Genomic DNA, 23506 nt, shown 5'->3' on the forward strand with positions numbered 1-23506 from the left:
GAGGAGGAATGGTGCAGATTATAATCAACCCAACTAAAGAGGGCTAGAAGTAGAAGATATTACAGATGTAGAAGGCAAGATTAAGAAATTGACTGCACTGTGGGGTAAGGGAGAAGTTTAGGACAAAGAAGACAGTAAGAAAGGTTAGATCCAATCTATAAAAAACTTTCAAAATTATTGCCGAATTGAATAGGGAAGTAACATAGTCTGACATGCACTTAAGGAAAATCATTTGGACATCACTATAAAGAAAGATTTGAGGCAAGGAGACCAATTAGGAAGTCTTTTCAATAATAAAACCAAAAGGTTATGAAGGCATGACCTAAAGTGATAGATAGGAGAATAGAGAGAAGGGATTGGATATGAAAGGTACTGTGAAGGTAGAAAGAAGACTTGTCCACTAATTAGAATAAGGGGTATATTTCAACTTTATATTCTAGCAAGAATCTAAAAAAAAAAAAAAGGTATCAGATAAAATGATGATTACAAAATCCAAAAAGAAGTATTAACAAGCTCTTTCATTTGGTGGCCAGGACAACACAAAAGATAGTCAGAAATCAGAAGCAATGGAAGAAATGTCGAAAAGAAGTTCCTCTCTAGACAAGGCAAGTGAAGCTGGACATCTGCAGCCAGGCATAGGTCAGTAACACCTGACAGCCATGAGGCATGGGGTGAGAAGAGAGAAACCTACAGGAAGATGGGGATAGGCAGGAATGCAATGCAGTAGAAAGAATAAAAAAGATTATTCCAAGAGATTCAGCCACTCAGAGATCTCTATTCTAGAATACTGAAGCCTGAAGACACACTGAGCACAGAAGTCATCAAAAGAGGTGGAAAGCAGAACCAAGAGCTAAGGACATGGAGGTCAGGTCCAAATAACTCTTTATCTTCCCATCCAGGAGGACAGAAAAAGTCAGCTCAATATTTATACAATATACCACAAAAAATCCAAAAGGGTACATAAAAGGTACTGTTATAAACAAATTAGATGAAGCAATACTTGTTTCACTACTATGGATATGAAAAGAGTTTATGATTAAACAAAACAGAGAATTAAGAAGATAAAATAATTCTGTCTAAATAAAATTAAATAGTTTTTGCACAAACAAAACCAATGCAGTTAAACCCAAAAAAGTAATAGTTAATTCAAAATATCTAGGCAGTATAGTTCTGTGATAAAAGTCTGGCTTAAATTTATAATTTTTATAATCATTCCCCAATAAATAAATGGTCAAAGGATATAAAGTCAGCTTTCAAAGGAAAAAAAAAAAAATGAAGATTTCAACAACCAATGGAAAAAATTGTTCAAAGTCACTAATTATTAGAGAAGAGCAAACTAAAACAATACTGAAATTTTACTTTATACTCATTAGAATGTCAAAGACTGCAAAAAAGGAAAATAATAATTGCTGGAAAGAATGTGGGGAAAAATAAGCCCAACATTGTTAGTATAACCACAAATACCCTAGAAAGCAATTTAAACCTATCTAAAAATTACTAAATCATGTATACCCTTTAACTTAATGAAACTACTAATAGAGGCATATACTCCAAAGAGATGAAAGAGGGAAAAGGTGCAAAATACTTTGCAAATATTAAATTACTATATAAATGTTAAATATCATAATCATCATCATCATTACTATAAGAGTGGGCAGGGTCAGCTCAGACAATTAACTTACTCCACTTAAGGTGAGTGATAAGATGTTTATAACCTTATACATCTCTCAGGTGAAAATACATTTTGATGAAGTTTGAACATGGCCTAGATAGGGGCAACAGGAATTTTGTTCACATTGTATGAAGGAATTAATCATGCCTTCTGGGACTTGGGTAAAATCATCTACCTACTTAGAATCAGAGATTTAACTGCCTGGCAACAAAAAGGAGAAAACATTTCAGCTAAATCCTTGAAAAGAAATTGATTAAGAGTTAGGGATCAAGCAGGGAAAGTAGAAAAAGCACCAGGCCTCAGTTTTGGTCTCTGTCTCTTCCTTTTTTCATTGGCTTCAGAGAGTTTAGACTTTTGTTCCTTGGCATCCTAGCAGAATCGCCAAGAATGGCTGACAGCAATTTCATTACTGGTGGTTTATGATACAATGGCTTGGATAAGAAAAATAGATTTGAGTCTCTATGTAGAGCACCGAAGAAAAACTATCCCATACCTAAAGAGAATGTCCTGACAACTCTAACAAAGGAATTTCCAGGAGTTCCGAATTAATCCTTTAGCATATGTCCTCTATTAACTTAAGTCCACTTTCCTTTTCATTCTGTATGTACCTTTAGGAAAGAGTATCACAAACATTTAGGGAGACTGTTTTATACCAACTGTATAGCCTTTCTAAAACTAAACTTGACTATTCAAGTGATATCAACTGATAATCATGGTGGAAAGATCAATAGTGGAAATTCATGAGCTATATAAAGCCTAAGAAAGATGGTCCACAACCACTTGGGACTACCTACTCCTGAAAACCAAAAGGACTAAGTAGCAGTTGACTTCCTGGGAACCTAAGTGCCAATGTTTAAGTAAGGAGATTAGGTTAAGTACCCTCAAAGCTTACCTGTAATAAATTACTCTAACACTTTTTTGTCATAAAAAAAAAATCTATAAACCAATGAAGCAGCTATCCATTTCAGAATAACCAAAGAAATTAGAGCATATGAATGTAATGGAATGTTACTGTAGTGTAAGAAATTTTTTTAAAAGAAATGGATGAGAGGAGAGGAACAGCTATGCTCTTTTCCCTCCCCTGGGGGGGGGGGGAACAGAAAGAAAGAAAGAACAACTATCACTGAAGTTTGTAAGGAAAGAGCAGAGAAGATATACAAAGGAGGCTAAGAGGGCAATACGAATTAAAGAGACAACTTTGGAATACACTGAATTAAGTATAAATATCTCTATATAAAGAGATTTATGGTTTTCACATTCAATATTCCAGAAATTTTTTTTTTGGTGCTTATCAAATTTGGATCAAGGATTTAATTAAAATGCTATGTAGTAAAAAAATAAAATTCTGTGAATTCTATAAATTTTTACATTCAGACTAATAATTGGGCACAACATATTTTCCTATATGAATATATTGCTTCCGTTATATAGTAATAGGTTGATAATAATTAATAAATGCTAACATTAAAGATTTGCAAAGTATTTTATATAGATCAACACATTTGACCTTTACAGGTCAAAATGTACAAATGAAAGAAATACTTTTATTATTTCCTTTTAGAGAGGTGGAAACTATGCCTTAAGATTGCTTATGATTGCAAATGTAACTATGGGTGAAGCAGAATGAACCCAAGCCTTCTTAACTGCCAGATGCAGCATTCTCTCTCTATCTCATGCTGCTTTTCTATATATTTGCATCTGCAAATAACACCAAATCAGGGGAAAATTTTAAATCAGCCAGACTTACCTCTGACAGGCTCTTTCACCTCTCATTTAAATTGAAAAAATAAAAATCTCATTTATTAAAAAAAATTAAGAACCTTAGGTATTACTTTTCTTATGAGGATTTACATTTATTTATAAAGCAAAATTAATTAGTGCAAGCCAAAATAATGAATTATTAATGGTGGAATAAGAATCATCAATGCAGGAGGTACTTGGATTAGGTGATTGGAATAGCCCTCAAAAAATATCATATTGTATAAATCCTTGTGTACCCAAACTTCAGTCATACCTTTCAAATCATCATAAATTATATAATCTTAAGAATTGTGACTTTAAGTATCATTTATGCAGTTCACTTATTTTACAGATGAGAAAATTGAGGCCCAGAGATGTTGTGTCCAATGGGAAATAAAGTTTTGGCATTTGATCAGATGAGAACCCAGGTCTTCATTTTCGTAGTCCACTGCTTTCTCCATTATCCCAGTTATTTTGCCTAAATTATCCATATAATTTGCATTAATTTAACATTTCATTTTGCGAATGACAATAATGATCATCAAATTGCATAAGGTTAAAGCAACAAGAAATATTAAAAGTATAAAGCATGGCATAATAGAGACTGTGTTAAATATAGAATCTAACTACTGATATTAGCTTTATGATCAAAGAAAAGTCACCAACATTTTTATCACCTTTAAAGTAAAGATAATAAAACCTAAAGTCTGTACCTTTGGAACATCTATCTTAGACCTTGGTTGATGACTTAATGCAAACTTTCCTACCTCTAGACCAGATCAAAGTATAATTCACAATCCATACAGCTATTAATCCAGATCATCTTGGCAACCAAATGGCACACTAAATAGAATCCCTATCTTGAAGTCAAGAAGATCTAAGTTTAAAACCAATCTTAAATATTCACTAGCTGTGACCTCAATCAAGTCACTACAAAATGCTTATAATAATAGTACCTAACTCCCAGAGCTGCTGTGAGAATCATATATTTACAAAGATCCATAGATATCTGTACATCATTTGTAGATAAAGCTACATCATATATTTGTAAAAGTATATAACATATAAAGATACATCGTTCATATATAAAGGCATATACCTTTATATATAACATAGCATATGTGCTCAGTATTTAGCATAAAACATAGTAGGTGCTCTTTGTTTTCATCTCTTTTATCTGTCTTAATCCTGTTACTACCCCATTTTTAACCACCCACATCAATACTTTGCCCTCAAGTTTCATACTAAATCCACAGAATTCATAGCTCAGTCCTGAGAGAAATAAATTTACTCAGCTTTAGCACTCCCATCTTTAGGATGAAACATCTTGATTGATGACTGAGTAAAAATTTGCTAGGTTATTATACCTAAACAGTCCTAGATTAGGCTTTACAATTTAGTAATTTACCTATGCCATCTATCCAGTTTTAATACAAATCTGTGATTTCACGGATAAAGCAAACTCTTCTCAGTGTGGAAACTTCAAAATCTGTCACTATTTTATAGTCTTAGCAGTCTCTGGAAATGAAAAGTTAAGTAATTTACTCATGGTCATCTGGTTAATATGTATTAAAAGCAAGATACGAATCTATGCCTTTTCAACTTCAAGATAGGTTTCATATAATAACTTAAAATAATTAAATACTACAAAAATATAAGGCATTTCATATGGTCTATATCATATGATCCCATAACATATTATAATAATAATGATGATAGTGCTGCTTATCTTATAACTGTTATTATTTCCATTCTATAGTTCAGGTAACTGATAACTGATAACTAAAGAAATACATTGACTGCTGACAAGTTGAAAAAATAAGAGAGATTTGCTAATAGATCTAAACTATTCTGAAAACTACATGTTTCCAGAATTATAATACACCTAAAGTTATATAAGACAATTCTACATAAAATTCTAATTTAGATTTATTCAAACTTGAACTTTTTCTAATTTCTGTGTATAATTCACCATTCATTGCTGCAAAGAACAGTACTACAAGAATGGCTTGTATACAACTGGCAAAAGAAGTGAATTTGTCTTTTGCGAAAAGGGCTCTTCCCTCCATCTTATTTCTTCTTTAGTAAAAAGCAAAGATTTAACTTCTAATAAGGCACATGTCATATACTGACAGTTGCCTATTAAACTAATATTAATATGTCTGTTTGGCCATCTGGACCTGAATTTTACTGCCCTCAAAAGTCAGTTCTTAGATCGAAGACTCCTGCTATCATAACCATCATGCCAGCCTTTATGTAACACCTGTATGTCATTATTATTTTATTAAAATTTACACAAACAACTCGGAAAACTTCACCTCAATCATATCCCTGTCATGGGAATTTGAAAATATTGCTCTCTAGTATTTCATAAAAATATATCTAAAATATTCCCTTTACCCTTATCAGAAATAAACAATACATTTAAATTCCTGACATTTTAATTAAATTTATTCCCCTTTATAAGAGATTTGTCATCTTCATCAGTGAGGCAAGGCCCAAGATTTGATTTTGTAAAGATTGACAAATCTGACATCATAAATGATCCCTTTCAATATTTTAATATTTATTCAATGTACTTCCAAGAAGCTAAGGAAGTCAGAATGTAAGTGAACATATTCTATTGTTATTCTATGTAGCTTCATAGCCTTGCACTATTGGTAAGCAGATTTTTCTGTTATTTTTTAAAAGTTTAAGATATGTTTCTTTTGGATTCCAGAAAAACAGTTCTCCTTTGAGGGAGAGTTAGAAGATAAATGCCAGCTAAATTTAGCCAACTGATCGTGGGGAAATATGGGTAGAAAAAGGTTCTCATTATTAGATGGCTGCTGAATGTATCTGCTAAAACCATTGCTGCCAATGAACCCAAAAAGAAGTCAAGGAAGTGGATAGGTTTGAAAAGGAAAAATATCCATCTGGATGAGACTGGGGGGTTGGAGGGGGGAGAAAGAAGAGAAGCTGCATAAGGCTTCAAAGATAAAGGAAGTAGAGCATGGAAGAAGAGATCTCATAGATACAAGATTTCTAGGGAAATAGGAGCAGAGATTGTCAGTCTACAGCTTTAAGGAAGAAAAGTCAACTTCCTAAAAAGGTTAGCAACAGCCTTTTACCTAAAATTAGTGAATTCACTTCAAGTCAACAAACCAGGAATAGAAAGGAGAGAGAAGCTTCTAGAGGACAAAGTCATTAACAACTGTAGAAGAGAAAAAGAGGGAACACCTAAAGGTCAAAAATGGAAGGCTAAAACTATTGCAGGGAACTAGAAACCAATTAGAGAAAGGTCAGGAACCAGGTGGAAGCATATATAAATTTCTTAGATTTTAGAAAGTCCTGAAATCTCATTTGTGAGTGTGGTGGGGAGAAGATAATGCTTCTTGGAGTATGAAACTCCTACATCCAGAGTTAAGGATGCATAGCCTTAAAAGAATAAGAGATGTTACAGCTTTGTCAAATCTCTTATCAATTAAAAACCAACTATATGTCAGTTTATTTTGAGGTCAAAATTGGAAAAAGATCTTCATATGAAGCCCCTCTTGTTCATTCTTAGAGAAAAGAAATTTAAGCACAGTCTCATCATTAAGGTTACAATTATTGGTTCATGGGTTCTCTTTTTCATTTTTTCACTATGTGGTCTACCCCTTTATTGCCAATATTCCATCGGAAGGAAATAAAAACAAGCTTTATTCAGAGACAAAATCCACTGTAAAAGTACACACAGGGGCAACTAAGTGGAGCAGTGGCTAGATCACAGCCCTACCATCAGGAGGATCTAATTAGGTTCAAATCTAACCTCAGACTCTTATTAGCTAAGTGACCTTATAAAAGTCACTTAATTGAAACTGCCCCCAGAAAATTTTTTTTTAAATCCTCCTGATAGCAGTGAGAGTTGTGGAGCATCAGCAAGCCAAGTCCTATGGCTCATTACTTTAAAAAAAAAAAAAAAGAAAAAGAAGAAAAAAAAGACTAGGATTATAGGCTTTAATTAGCCTGTCAAATAACACAGTAATATTGCTTAATTTTTAAAGATCTGGCTTTTTTGTCCATATAACATGTGCAACATGTTCAGTTGACACCATCCTTGCATAGAATTCAGTAACATTCAAAAGATATTAATAGATGATGTTTTCTCTCTCTTACCTAGCTGAAATGAAAAAAAAAAATTAAAAACCAACATAATGTCGTGAGCCTCTGGGTGGGAAGTTCTTTATTCTTCTCTATTGATTGTCTCTTTGCATCCATTCTTTGCTCCTTTTAAGTGAGGGAAATTTGGAGACAACAGTATGAGCTTTGAAAGTTAAGGAGAATGAAGCCCACAAATCCAGTAAGGAGAGCCCAGACCAGTATTTGCCACCAACCAAAACACCATTATAGACTAGGGGCCAACCCTAAAGGGTCACTGAGATCACAAGGCACAATGTGCCCCAACATGTTGATTGAAAATTTTTCTTATGTCTATCATTACTGTATCTTCATACTAAATATCTCTTTGTAAAAGCTAATTGTTGTTAATTGGCTGAATGAGATCAAACCCTCAGAGATCTATCAAGAACTTTGGGGGAAGATATAGCCTTCCTTGCTCTGTTTTCTTTTACAACTTTATTATACAATTTTACTCTAACAATTTAATATGTAAAACAAATTAAAAAAAAACAACCCAGCAGGGCTTTCCTTATGTGATCAGTGTCCACAAGAGTACTACAGGTTCATTGTTCCATTTCTTTCATACTCACACTTGGAGGTAGGTTTCACTCCACTCCTGCCCCTTCACCTCTAACCCCACATCCATTTGGATTTGTAGTTGCACAAGTAGTAACACAAATCTATACTTTTAACAGCTACAGGACAAAACATTTCCATTTCCTGGAAAGACTGTTTTTCCCCTAAGAATTCTTCTTTTCAAAAATTTCTTTTTTCTTTTTCCTTCCTTCTCAAATACTTAGAAGTGATCCAAAAACTCAATTTTAAAAGTTCCCCAAATTGGAAGAAAAACTGCTAGTGCATGTGGAGAACAAACCCAGACAGTATTCTTAAGAGCTCATTAACTTCAAAGAGCAAAATCAAACAATTATTAGGCCACAGCTATCGACAATGTAGTATAGTACAAAAGGACTAGCTATAAAATCAGAGAATGTTGGTTCAAAGCATTTATCTGATAATGCTTATATTAGAAAAGTCACTTAACTTCTTCGGCAGATGAGATACACTGAAAGAGCTCTTCCCTTGTTTTCTTCCCTTCACAGAAAATCTCTTTTCATTCATGAGAATTCATTAATGGCACCTTTTTGCACTACACCAAAATAACACAGTACCTAGCACATTGTAGGTGCTTAAGAAATGTTTATTGACTGGTTGAAAATGCTTCCCCCTTTTTTTTCTCCCTCTTTTCAATACTCTTCATCCATTTCCACAACCTCCAATTTACCAGCCCCTCAGTTCTTCCTCAGACCACCTTTTCCAATTTCAACCCCTTTGAACCAGTTCAACTCAATAAAGCTATGCTTTTATTAACCCAATTAACTCATTAACTCAATAAAGGCACCTAGGTCAGCCTCAGCTTTGGATCACTCCCATCATCTGCTGCTTTTGCTCCTATACACATGCTGTTGACTGTGGACAGAAAAATCACAGGCGTTCTGATTCAGTTCACTATAAATTTATGGACACAATCTCAACTGGGTATTCCCAGTTCTTCTACATCTCCCTAATTAATTCATTCCCCCGCTCTTTACAACATCTTTTCATGTCTCTCAAACGTCCTCCTCTCTTACTCTCTCAGTTGAGAGCCGGGTCTCATATTGTACAGAAAAAAAAATCGAATCCATCAAGAAAGAGTTCATCAAAAGTTCCCTCTTCTCACCTCCTCATCATTTCATATCAATAGAATTAATGCCTTTCCCTGCTTTCTCCTTCTTCACCTCTCTCACAAAAAAGATGTGGCCCATTTCATTATTAAGGACAACCTCACTTCCTGCACAAGTGATCTCATTCTATCCATTTCCTCCAGCAGTTTGCCCTTCCTATCATCCCCACTTTCTCACTAACTTCCTGTTTACTGGCTCCTTCCCTACTACCTACAACCATGTCCATTTCCCCAACCTCAAAAACCTTCATTTGATCCTTTCATCCCCGCTAGCTCCTCTGCCTTTTATAGCTAAACTTCCTTAAATAGGCTGTCTATACAAGCTAATCAACTCCGCAAGAAAAAATCCCCAGGACCAGATTGATTTATATGTGAATTCTACCAAACATTTAAAAAACAATTAACTCCAATTTTTTTTTTTTTAAACAGTACCCCCTGCCTTTAACAACTCTTCCTCAATCTCCATCACTAGTTCTTTTAATTCCTTCCTATGGATTGGCATTCCTCTGACATGGGTAGTTTTTGTCTTTAGTGTACTTTTTATCTTTCAATAATCTATTACCTTTCAGCTTTAACTACAATCTCTATGCAAATAACTTTCACATGTCTATAGTTCAACCTCTTTTCTAGATCCTCTTCATCTACAGGAAATCTCCATCTAGATATTGTACCACCAACAATCAAATTTATTATATTTTTCCTGGAAATTTTTCTTGTTATTTTTACTTCACTGTTTCTGAATGCAGTAATACAGTTTGTCAGCTATCTCATGAGACTGATCTTGTCAGCTTTGTTCCTTTACTCCTAATCTCCCACATCCAATCAATTTCCATAATACTGTTCCTGTGTATTGCTGCTTCTCTATTCCCATTGCTACTCCTCATGCCCAACCACTTATTCTTCTTTTTAAATAAATTTTAATGTTTCCTTTTATGTTTACATAATATTAATTTCCCTATAACTCTCTAACTCCAAACTATTTTCTTACAATTGAAATCTTCTTTGCAGAAGGGAAAAAACAATTGAACAAAAACAATTAATATTGACTTTCTAACAATATTCACCATTTTACCCTGCACTATCTGAACTCTGCCTTGTGGCATCTACGTTGGTTATTACAGTTACTCAGAGTTCAGCTTTCTTTGAGTATTCTTTTCATTTATATTATTTACAGTTATGGTTTTCTCTTCACTATGTATGTGTTTACAAAAGTCTTCCAAAGTTTCTCTGAATTTCTCATATAGGCCATTTCTAATTGCATACTAATTTCATTAAATTCATATTCCAGAGTTTGTCTATCCATTCCCTAATAAATGGGCATCCATTTTGTTCATAATTCTTATTTACTACAAGAAGTACAAAAATATTTCAGTAATATATAATTGTCCCTGACTCCTCTGAATATTAAGTACAACTAGTATGGTTTTGTACTTGTTTCATACATTTTGCACCATCTACCATACCCAATAAAGTCTATAAACACCTTGATGGAGCTTACTGTACTTCCTGTACTTTATACTTCTTTCATAATATTTCCGACACTTATAGTGCAGGGATAAAACAGAGACATAAAAACTGGGGACTGATAACTAAACCCAAGATACACAACTGGAATACTGCCTAGAACCTTCATGTACTAAAGAGAAAGGGCTGCCCTAAATAAAGAAAACACAGTACAACAGCAAATAAGTTTTTTTCTGTGAGTAATTGAAATTGAAAAGGTCATTTCCCAGATGTAATTAGTCATTGGGCTACTGCTATAACAAAACACTTTAAGCAAAATGGGTGATTAGTTTATTTAAATTTATTTAAATTAAGTTAATTTATATATTCCTCAATTGTCAAATTGTTGTGTAACTATCATTCTGATTGCACATTGCACATTTAAAGAAACTCAGTAAACACAAGCAACAATATGTCTTCTGGCTCCATTCTAGTCTTGAAAAGGGCCAGGAAATAATAGATATTACCTTCATTCTTTAAAAAAAAAAAAAAAAGTGAAAAGGTTATTATAAATTGATTCATTGTATTAATAAAACATTAGTCAATTAATCTTACAATTACGGTAAGCAACAACATAATTTACACACATATATACTAAACCACACTAAAACAAAAAATAGTGAGGTTCATACTATTCTAACAGGAAAAGAACTAACTGCAGGCAATATGGATTGAATTTCTGGTGATAACAAATTGACTTCATTTCTCTAAAATTAAATATCATTTGTATTTGAAATCTGAAGCAAAAAGTTTCAGAATACAATTTTTTTTATTCAAAGACCTAGAAATAATCTCAAATCTTTGTTAAATACCGGATTTTTTTTTTTGAGCTTTCATCATATTTGAAATAAGTGTTTATACTGTTATGCCAGTTGTTAAAATACAGTAGTCTGGTAACTTAAGATATGCATTTTTAAAAACTTTATCTACAGCACAAGTTTCATTAATACTTAGATCTAAATCATGAAAACATACTCCCGTTCCACTGATTTAAGTCATTTCAGCATCAAGAAGCACATTCATTTTCCTATTTACATAATTGTTTTTAGAATACAGAACATTTAAAATTTTTTCGTAAACTGTCCATTTTAACATGTGTGCCAGGAATACTGACTACTTCGAGTTCAGCAATTTTTTAATCACTGTCTTCTGCTGCAGAAATATGATTTTACTAATTGGATTTCTGCATGTTAGGAAACTAATTCATAAATGATGCACAATGCACAGCTCCAGCTCTTTCACTCTGAAAGACAGTAACACTTTCTAATTGACTTTTCCTAGATTTCTCTTCCCCTCTACATACTTTTCTTTTCTCTACATGAGATTTCCAGGGCTCAAAACAAACTACAAACAGCACTTAAAGTCAAGAGCATTCAGGAAGAGTTGAGGCCTGTCATATTTTTATTCAGTGAGAGGTAAGGATAAGAATTTCTTTTCAATTAAAAGTATAAAGTTTTCATATAGCTTCACTTTCACCAAAAAAAGCTTAAATAAATGAAAGGTAAATGAATTCAAATGGGAAAATAGGCAAAGAGAGCATTTTTTAAAAATTTAATTGGATTGTTTTAATTAAATCCCTTTCATTTTATTATATTCCTTTATGCTCATTTCTCATGTCTGAATTCTTCAAGAAAAAAACAGAAAGGCCACTAAATATACTTAGTCTATCTTAATCACCTATTCACCAATTCTAGTGCCTCAAGAGAAAAAAATTCTGAAAATAAAAGTCCAATTGAAAATTTTATGAATTTATGTCAGATAAAAATTTACTCAACCAATGATTCCCACCAGAAGACAGTAAAGTTACAAGAGATTAGTCTCTTTAAGTAATTCAAGATAAGCCAATACAATTATAAAATTTTAAATCTTAATAAGGATGTCACACACCCCAGTATTATCTGACCAGCTTCTAAAATTGATAGTTGAGGCAATAAGACAAGAAAGCAAAACCAAAATTATAGCATATACATAGTCAAAGAGACAAAATAATACCAATTTATAGATGACATGGTGGTATGTTTAAAGGAATTAGCAAAGAAAGTAATAGTTTCATATATTTTAACATATTTAACATGTATTGGACTACCTGCCAGCTAGGGGAGGGGGTGGAGGGAAGGAGGAGAAAATTTGGGACAAAAGGTTTTGCAAGGGTCAATGTTGAAATTTTGCCCATGCATATGTTTTGTAAATAAAAAGCTTTAATGAAGAAGAAGAAGAAGAAGAAGAAGAAGAAGAAGAAGAAGAAGAAGAAGAAGAAGAAGAAGAAGAAGAAGAAGAAGAAGAAGAAGAAGAAGAAGAAAAGAAAGTAATAGTTTCATAAAGGTAGCAAAACTGAAAATAAATCCACACACAAAAAAATTCATCAGCATTTATAATGATAGAAAATTATAATTAAAACTCCATTCAAAATTAGCCTCTAACAGCATAAAATAGCTGGGAATTTACCCAAAAAGGCACATACAAAATTTACATCAATATAACTAAAATATTCTATTTTTTTCATCTTTTTTTTTTCTTTTGTGAAACAACTGGGGTTAAGTGATTTGCCTACATCACACAGTGAGGAAATATTAAGTGTATGAGGCCAGATTTGAACTCAAATTCTCCTGACTCCAGAGACCAGTGCTCTATCCACTATGACGAGCTGCCTCTAAACATTCTCAACAAAAATAAAAAAAGGTTTAAATAATTGGAAATAAAATTTCTGATTATGACTGGGCAACACTAATATAACAAAAAATGGAAATACTTTCTAAATTAACCCAAGGATACAATGCTGTAATAATCAAATTGGTGAGATGATTCTTTTTAGAACTAGACAAATGATATCAAAATTAATTTGGAGGAACAAATAATCTAGAATCATGAGGAAAATAAGAAAAAGTATGACTACAAAGGATATATCATATGACCAGATTTTAAACTATATTATAAAGCAGGAAGTGAACAAAACCATATAGTACTGATTACAATACCAAGCAGATCAAACTAAATAAACAAGAAAGAGGAGCAATCAAAACTGCAGTATGTATAAGTCATGTAAGTCAAATAATCATAGGGGATAAAAATACCCTATTTCATAAGATTTCCTGAAATGGGGTTAATTTAGGCAGAAATTAGGTTTAGACCAAAGCTTCTTAAACTGCAGGTTGCAACCCCATATGGGGTTGTTATAAATGAATATGGATGTCATGAAATTATGATTTAATTATCAGTAAATATTTGGTTTGTATACCTATTTTATATACCTGAATACCCAGAGTTAAGTAAAAATTCTGGGGGCAAAAAGGGATTGCAAGTAGAAAAGGTTTACGAAACCCTGGTTTAGACCAATAGCTCATGTTATTTACAACAAACAAGAAGCTTAAAATAGATATGCAATCCAATTATAAAAAGCCATACCATTAAAAAAATAAAGGAAAAAAAGATGAGTTACTTTTTCTAACCATAGGAAAGGGAATAATTATTTACCAAAGAAGGGAAAAAGGTATGGAAATGGATTCAGATTCTATTGTAATAATCCAATTGCAGAAGAACCAGAAACTAAAGTTCTTGTCACCAAAGTCTGTGGCATTGTCGAATGGTTCAACATTAGTAACTGATAATTTCATCAAAGGAAATGAAATTTAAAAAGAAGCATTATCATCTGCTTTGCCACTGCACCCTAAGACCATAGGAACATTACATCCAATTTTCAGCTGAAACTCCATATGGATTCACTCTCCCATTAGAATAGGAGTTCCCTGAAAACAAGATTTGTCTGCTCTTCTTTCTGTATCCTCTAGTGCTTTGAACATATTAAGTTCCTACTAAAAGTTTTTTTCATTTATTAATTTCAGGTGATTAGAGATTAAGGGACATGGTGTGTGATTGGAAAGGTGAATATATGAGAGATGTTATGGATGTTGAAATAACATAATTTTGGCAACTAATCAGATATATGAATGAGGAAGTGATTAAAAACTTAAGGATAGCAACAAATTTACAATATTGTATGAGTGGAAGGATAGTAGTAACCACCACAGGGCTGGCCGCCTCCATCATGTCCTTATCCCAAGCGTACTACACTACAGACTTTGGGGAACTTTCCTTTTATTGACATCTAGGACACTCTCTCTTAGCTGAGTTCTTATCCCCCTCCTAGTGGGAGAGCTCTTTCACTCTGTAATATGGTATATATTATATTCTCTAGTGATTAATTTATCTGACTTCTATTTTACTACAGATTTGGAAAAATGGGTTTCTTGACCAAACCATGAATGGACAAAAACAGATGCCCATTGTCTAACTGGTATTCTGTGGAAAGGAAGTCAAACTTAGATATAGTTTTTTTGTTTGTTTCTTTATGTCCTTTTAATTCTTAAAATTTCAATACTATTTTATTTTTTTCAAGACACACAGTAATACCATCATGCTACAGATTACAAAGGAAACCAATTAGATGAAAATACACTTAAAATATATATATTTATTTAAAAAAACAAAAAAAAAAAAAGGTTCACAGAGCCCAAGTTAAGAACTTCTGTGGGCGTGGGGGAGGGAGGGGAAAAGGGAAAGACAGAGAGAGGGAAAAAAAGAGAAAGGAAAAGTAGAGAGGGAGAGAGAAGAGAGGGGAGAGGATAAGCAGGAGGAGGAAGAAAAAGAGGAAGAAGAGGAGGAGGAAAAAGAGGAGGAAAAGGAAGAAGAGGAGAAGAAAGAAGAGGAGGAAGAAGAAGAAGAGGAGGAGGAGGAAGAAGATGAGGAGGAGGAAGAGAGTGCAAGCAACAGGCAGATATAGGATCAGGGAAGAAATCAGACTCATTTGTCTGAGTTTAAATCTGGTCTCAGACACATGCAGTATAACCCTGGGGAAGTCACTTAATCCTATTTGCTTCTGTTTCTTTTTTTTTTTATTATTATTTTTTTTATTTTTGTATTCATTTTTCCAAATTACCCCCCCTCCCTCTATTCCCTCCCCCCGATGACAGGCAATCCCATACATTTTACATGTGTTACAATATAGTCTAGGTACAATACATGTGTGTGAATATCATTTTCTTGTTGCACAATAAACATTAGAATCCGAAGGTACATGCAACCTGGGCAGACAGATATTAGTGCTAACAATTTACATTCACTTCCCAGTGTTTCTTCTCTGGGTGCAGCTACCTCTGTCCATCATTGATCAACTGGAAGTGAGTTGGATCTTCTTTATGTTGAAGATTTCCACTTCCATCAGAATACATCCTCATACAGTATTGTTGTTGAAGTGTACAGTGATCTTCTGGTTCTGCTCATTTCACTCAGCATCAGTTGATTTAAGTCTCTCCAGGCCTCTCTGTATTCCTCCTGCTGGTCATTTCTTACAGAGCAATAATATTCCATAACCTTCATATACCACAATTTACCCAACCATTCTCCAACTGATGGACATCCATTCATCTTCCAGTTTCTAGCTACAACAAAAAGAGCTGCCACAAACATTTTGGCACATATATGACTCTTTCCACTCTTTAGTATTTCTTTGGGATATAATCCCAGTAGTAGCGCTGCTGGGTCAAAGGGTATGCACAGTTTGATAACTTTTTGGGCATAATTCCAGATTGCTCTCCAGAATGGCTGGATTCTTTCGCAACTCCACCAGCAATGTATTAGTGTCCCAATTTCCCCACATCCCCTCCAACATTTATCATTATTTGTTCCTGTCATCTTAGCCAATCTGACAGGTGTGTAGTGGTATCTCAGAGTGGTCTTAATTTGCATTTCTCTGATCAGTAGTGATTTGGAACACTCTTTCATGTGAGTGGATATAGTTTCAATTTCTCCCTCTGAGAATTGTCTGTTCATATCCTTTGACCATTTATCAATTGGAGAATGGTTCGGTTTCTTATAAATTATGGTCAGTTCTCTATATATTTTGGAAATGAGACCTTTGTCAGAACCTTTGTTTTTAAAAATATTTTCCCAATTTGTTACTTCCCTTCTAATCTTGTTTGCATTAGTATTATTTGTACAGAAACTTTTTAGTTTGATACAATCAAAATCTTCTATTTTGTGATCAATAATGATCTCTAGTTCTCCTCTGGTCATAAATTCCTTCCTCCTCCACAAGTCTGAGAGGTAGATTATCCTCTGTTCCTCTAATCTATTTATTATCTCCCTCTTTATGCCTAAATCATGGATCCATTTTGATCTTATCCTGGTATATGGTGTTAAGTGTGGATCCATATCTAATTTCTGCCATACTAATTTCCAGTTTTCCCAACAGTTTTTTCCGAATAATGAATTTTTATCCCTAACGTTGGAATCTTTGGGTTTGTCAAAGATTAGATTGCTATAGATGTACCCTTTTTTGTCCTTTGTATCTAATCTGTTCCACTGATCTACCGGTCTATTTCTTAGCCAATACCAAATGGTTTTGGTGACTGCTGCTATATAATATAGCTTTAGATCAGGTACACTTAGACCACCTTCCTCTGAGTTTTTTTTCATTAGTTCCCTTGCAATTCTCGACCTTTTATTCTTCCATATGAATTTTGTTGTTATTTTTTCTAGGTCATTGAAATAGTTTCTTGGGAGTCTGATTGGTATAGCACTAAATAAATAGATTAGTTTGGGGAGTATTGTCATCTTTATTATATTCGCTCGGCCTATCCAAGAGCACTGAATGTCTTTCCAATTATTTAAATCTGATTTTATTTTTGTGGCAAGTGTTTTGTAATTTTTCTCATATAATTCCTGACTTTTCTTTGGTAGATGGATTCCCAAATATTTTATACTCTCAACATTTGTTTGGAATGGAATTTCTCTTTGTATCTCTTGCTGTTGCATTTTGTTAGTGATATATAAAAATGCTGAGGATTTATGTGGATTTATTTTGTATCCTGCCACTTTGCTGAAATTTTGAATTATTTCTAGTAGCTTTTTAGCAGAATCTTTGGGGTTCTCTAAGTATACCATCATGTCATCTGCAAAAAGTGAAAGTTTAATTTCCTCATTTCCTACTCTAATTCCTTGAATCTCTTTCTCGGCTCTTATTGCCGAGGCTAGCGTTTCTAGTACTATATTGAATAGTAATGGTGATAGTGGGCAACCTTGTTTCACTCCTGATCTTACTGGGAAAGGTTGCAGTTTATTTCTATTGCATATTATGCTTACTGAAGGTCTTAAATATATGCTCCTGATTATTCTAAGGAATAGTCCATTTATTCCTATACTCTCAAGAGTTTTTAGTAGGAATGGATGTTGGATTTTGTCAAATGCTTTTTCTGCATCTATTGAGATGATCATATGGTTCTTATTAATTTGATTATTAATATGGTCAATTATATTAATAGTTTTCCTAATATTAAACCAGCCCTGCATTCCTGGAATAAATCCTACTTGATCATAGTGTATTATCTTGGAGATGATTTTCTGAAGTCTTTTTGCTAATATCTTATTTAAGATTTTAGCATCAATATTCATTAAGGAGATTGGTCTATAATTTTCTTTCTCAGTTTTCGATCTACCTGGTTTAGGTATCAGTACCATGTCTGTGTCATAAAAGGAGTTTGGTAGGACTCCTTCATCCCCTATTTTTTCAAATAATTTATATAACATTGGGGCTAATTGTTCTTTAAATGTTTGGTAGAATTCACATGTGAATCCATCTGGCCCTGGGGATTTTTTCCTGGGGAGTTGATTAATAGCTTGTTCTATTTCTTTTTCTGAAATGGGACTATTTAAGCAATTTATCTCCTCCTCTGTTAATCTAGGGAGCCTATATTTTTGGAGGAAGTCATCCATTTCACTTAAGTTATCAAATTTATTGGCATAAAGTTGGGCAAAGTAACTCCTTATTATTTCTCCAATTTCCTCTTCATTGGTGGAAAGATCCCCCTTTTCATTTGTAAGACTATCAATTTGATTTTCCTCTTTCTTTTTTTTGATCAAATTTACCAAAGGTTTATCTATTTTATTGGCTTTTTCATAAAACCAACTCTTGGTTTTATTTATTAATTCAATAGTTTTTTTACTTTCAATTTTATTGATTTCTCCTTTTAATTTTTGTATTTCAAGTTTAATTTTTGGTTGGGGGTTTATAATTTGGTCTTTTTCTAGCCTTTTAAGTTGTAAGCCCAATTCGTTAATCTTCTCTTTCTCAATTTTCTTCAAATAAGCCTCTAAAGATATAAAATTTCCCCTTATTACTGCTTTAGCTGCATCCCAAAGATTTTGATATGATGTCTCATCATTGTCATTATCTTGGGTGAAATTGTTAATTGTTTCTATAATTTGCTCTTTCACCCAGTCATTCTTTAAGATGAGATTATTCAGTTTCCAATTACTTTTTGGTCTATTTACCCCTAACTTTTTACTGAATGTAGCTTTTATTGCATTGTGATCTGAGAAGAAGGCATTTATTATTTCTGCCTTCCTACATTTAATTTTGAGATCTTTATGTCCTAATATATGGTCTATTTTTGTATAGGATCCATGTACTGCTGAGAAGAAAGTATATTCCTTTCTATTGCCATTCAGTTTTCTCCAAAGGTCTATCATACCTAGTTTTTCTAATATTCTATTTACTTTTTTAATTTCTTTCTTGTTTGTTTTGTGGTTTGATTTGTCTAAATCTGAGAGTGCAAGGTTGAGATCTCCCACTATTATAGTTTTACTGTCTATTTCTTCTTGCAGTTCTCTTAACTTTTCCTTTAGAAAGTTAGATGCTATACCACTTGGTGCATATATGTTTAGTATTGATATGGCTTCATTATTTATGCTACCTTTCAGCAGGATATAGTTTCCTTCCTTATCTTTTTTAACGAGATCTACTTCTGCTTTTGCTTGATCTGAGATAAGGATAGCTACCCCTGCTTTTTTGGCTTTACCTGAAGCATAATAGGCTCTGTTCCAACCTTTTACCTTTATTCTGTATGTATCTCCCTGCTTTAAGTGTGTTTCCTGTAGGCAACATATTGTAGGGTTCTGCTTTTTGATCCAATCTGCTATCCGTCTCCGTTTGATGGGATCGTTCATCCCATTTACATTTACAGTTAAAATTACTAATTCTGTATTTCCTGCCATCGTATTATCCCCAGATTATGCTTTTTTCCCTTGACCCCCCTGATCCCCCTCCCCGATATTTAATTTACAGACCCCCCTTGTGACGCGCAACCCTCCCTCTTTTTTTTTTTTTTTTTTTTTAGGATCCCTCCCCCTCCCTCCAAGTCCCTTCACTTATTCTCCTTTTCCTTTTCCCTTTTCCTCTCCCCCCTTTTAATGAGGTGAGAGAAAATTCTCTGAAAAACAAATATGTTAATTATTTACTCTTTGAGCCTCTCCTGATGAGAGTAAGATTCACACAATGATTCTCCCCCTCACTAAGTTCCCTCAGATATGGTGTATTTTCTATGCCTCTTCCTGGGATGTAGTTTCCCTCTTTTTATCACTCCTTCCCCTTTTTCTGAACCGACCTCCTTCCCTTTACTACACCCCTCTTTTTTTCTTTTATATCAGTAAAATCAAATTATCCTTGAGTATTTTTTTATATACCCACAACAGAGTTACAGTTCTCAAGGGTTCTGTGTACCTTTTTCTGTTTCTCTTCAGTCTTGTGGATGTAGATCAAATTTTTTGTTTAAGTCTGGTTTTTTTCTTAGAAACATATAGAATTCCTCTGTTTCATTGAATGACCATCTTCTTCCATGGAAAAAGATGCTAAACTTAGCTGGGTAGTTCATTCTTGGTTGCAGTCCTTGATCTTTTGCCTTACAGAATATCAGGTTCCAGGCCCTTCTATCTTTTAATGTGGAGGCAGCCAGATCTTGGGTGACCCTTATTGTGGCACCTTGGTATTTAAATTGTTTTTTTCTAGCTGCTTGCAGGATTTTCTCCTTTGTGTGGTAATTCTGCAGCTTAGCCACTATATTCCGTGGTGTTCTTTTTTTAGGGTCTATTTCAGAAGGAGTTCGATGAATTCTTTCCACATCTACTTTCCCTTCTGTTTCTATTATCTCTGGACAGTTCTCCTTGATAATTTCCTGTAAAATAGAATCTAGGCTCTTTTTTTGGTCATAATTTTCTGGAAGTCCAATAATCCGCAGATTATCTCTCCTAGATCTATTTTCCAGGTCTATAGATTTTCCCAGTAAGTATTTGACGTTGTTCTCCAGCTTCTCATTTTTTTTTGTTTTGTTTGACTGATTCTTGGGTTCTCTGTGAATCATTCATTTCTATTTGTTCCATCCTGACTTTTAAGGAGTTATTTTCTTCTTTCACAGTTTTTAGTTCTTTTTGTAAATGCCCAATTTCGTTTTTAAATGAATTATTTTGCTCTATTGAATTTTTTTCCATTTCCCTAATTTTTTTTTTGAGAATTATTTTCTTTTTCCAATTCAGAAATTCTATTTTCTTGAGACTTTTTTATCTTTTCCAATTCAGAAATCCTACTTTCCTGTGTTTTTTTAACCTTTTCTAATTCATAAATTTTGTTTCCCTGCATCTCCTGTGAATTCTTTATTTTTTCCAACTCCAATTTCAGGACGTTGTTATTCTCTATCATAGCTTCCCTTTCCTTTCCCCATTTTTCTTCAAACTACCTCAATTTTTTAAGAGTTTCTTCTAGGAGAGAGTTATGTGATGGGGGGGCAGGAATCGTTCCCCTTTAGGTTGTTATCTGCTGTCTCTCTGCTGTTAACTTCCTCAGGGTTGGATACCCGCTCTTTCTCTGTATAGAAGGAATCTATGGTTTTTCTAGCTTTTTTGCTCATACTTAAAAAATCTTTTGGGGTCTGTCCCTGGGGTAGGAAATTATTTATTTACTTCTTTACCAGCTTCCTCCCAGACCGGATGGATGCAGCGGCTCCTGCGCCTGAGCTAAGAGAGAGCTCTGGGAGAGAGTTCCCCACCCCCTCCCTGGAGGTGCCTGAGAGGTGATTAGCACTGCTGTGCTTCGAGGGCGTAGAATAGTGAAGACAGCACGAAGCCCAGCCTATGTGTCCGGGTGGGGAGTGGATGTCTGCAGCAGGTGATGTGAAAAGCCCCTGTGCTCAAACTGGAAGTGTCTGCCAGAAACCGCGGTCCCTAGTTCAAAGGTTCCGCTTCTCTGGGACTTCCTGGAGCTGAGTTCCACTCCCTCCAGCTAAGCTAGGCAGTGTGTGTTGCCTTGGGCCGTATCCACCCACTTGTCAATCTCTTAACTATTCTCAGGAGGTAGCTGAGGCCACACCCCCTGGTGCCAAGTCTCTGCTGAGTCACCCCCAGGGGCCGGGGAAAATCTAATCTGAGTTTTAAAATATTTTGGCTTTCTCTTCTGAACTGCTAAATAATTAGCAGAGAAGAGCTAACAGCCTGTGCCAGATTCCTTTACCTCAGTGGCTTCTCTGATCCCAGAGCCCTTCCCAGCGCAATGGGCGCAGCGTGCCCCTACCCCACCGTCTGTGCTGGTCTCTCTTATTCCTCCCCTGAGAACTGACCTTTCCTGTTGAAACTCCAGATTCTCTTCAGCTGGTAAGTTGTGCTTCCAGTCCTTGTGGTATCTATCAGTCCTGAGCTAATTTTGAGACTTAATTTATCTAATTGGTTGTGAGGGAGTGAGGATGTTCACTGAGTCGTGTGTTTCTTCTCCGCCGTCTACTGCTTCTGTTTCTTATCTGTAAAAATTAACTGGAGCAGGAAATGGCAAACCATTCCAGTATCTTTGTCTAGAAAATGTCAAATGCAGTCAGAGTTACCAATGGAAGTGAAATGACTAAACAGCAACAATGTATATATTCCAGTATCTTGGTTTCTGGCATACTACATTCTCCACAAATAATTGATTCAATGATATTTTTGATAGCATATTGATATGTCAGCTACTCCTATTTGGGGGACAGGTTCACCAGAATAAGTTCTTCCTGCAATGTCTCAAAAAGACATGATTATTATCAAAATCTTGAATTTTTTTTTCTCTCTTCAGTGGTAGCATCATTTCCTTGAAATTAGAATAACCATAAAACTTAAAAAACACACTCTAGATTAATTTGCAAACCTATCCTGCTTGATAAAAGAAATAAAAATAAATATGTCCATAAACACTTATTAAGTAGAAGCAAAAACAAAGTCACTGCCCTCTAGAAACTTACATTCTAAGGGAGAAAGAAAACATATCAAAAAGAGTTGAATAAAGGGGATATAATTGGTTTCCTTTGTAATCCTATGTATTTTATTGTTATTAGGGCTGTCCTGTACATGTGGCATGATGGTATTACTGTATATCTTGAAAAGAGGCAGAACAGCTTCCTTCTCTCTTTTCCTTCAGCCCACCTCCTTCAACCTCAAAATTTGGCTCTAATTCCCATCAAGAAAAGTAAGGAATGGAGGCTGGAAACACGAGCATTCTGCTCTCTTCTCAGAGAGATGCTCTTGTCTAGAATTATATCTGCTCCCATAAGAAGTGGGAGGTACCCCAAAGTGGCATGGTGATAAAATGAAGAAGGGCTGGTCTGAGCCTTGCCTGGAAATTGAGCTATGAGAAGAAATCACTGGTGGGAGAAGACACAGGATAGAGAGAAAAAAAGGAAATATGGTGGCATGGAATTTCGAAGGTCAAAGACACTACTATATCAGAAAAGAGATGGCAATTCCTCAATGAACTAATATTAAATAATATCCTCAAAGGTTTTCCTCCGTATCATTCTTTAACTGTATTTGTGTTTCCTATGTCTCTTTCTTCAATTTTCCTCTTAAACTTGTTTTGGTATTTCTTCCTTTTCTTCTCTTTTCCA

At 34.3% G+C, this 23506-nt stretch overlaps 1 protein-coding gene across 1 annotated transcript in view; it reads right to left on the minus strand.

Moving 5' to 3' along the window:
* Window positions 1-23506, minus strand: part of FBXL17 (F-box and leucine rich repeat protein 17) — a 528599-nt gene that overhangs the window by 372033 nt on the left and 133060 nt on the right. The window lies entirely within an intron of this gene.

Source organism: Sminthopsis crassicaudata, chromosome 1 (assembly GCF_048593235.1).
Source record: "Sminthopsis crassicaudata isolate SCR6 chromosome 1, ASM4859323v1, whole genome shotgun sequence".
Lineage (NCBI taxonomy): Eukaryota > Metazoa > Chordata > Mammalia > Dasyuromorphia > Dasyuridae > Sminthopsis > Sminthopsis crassicaudata.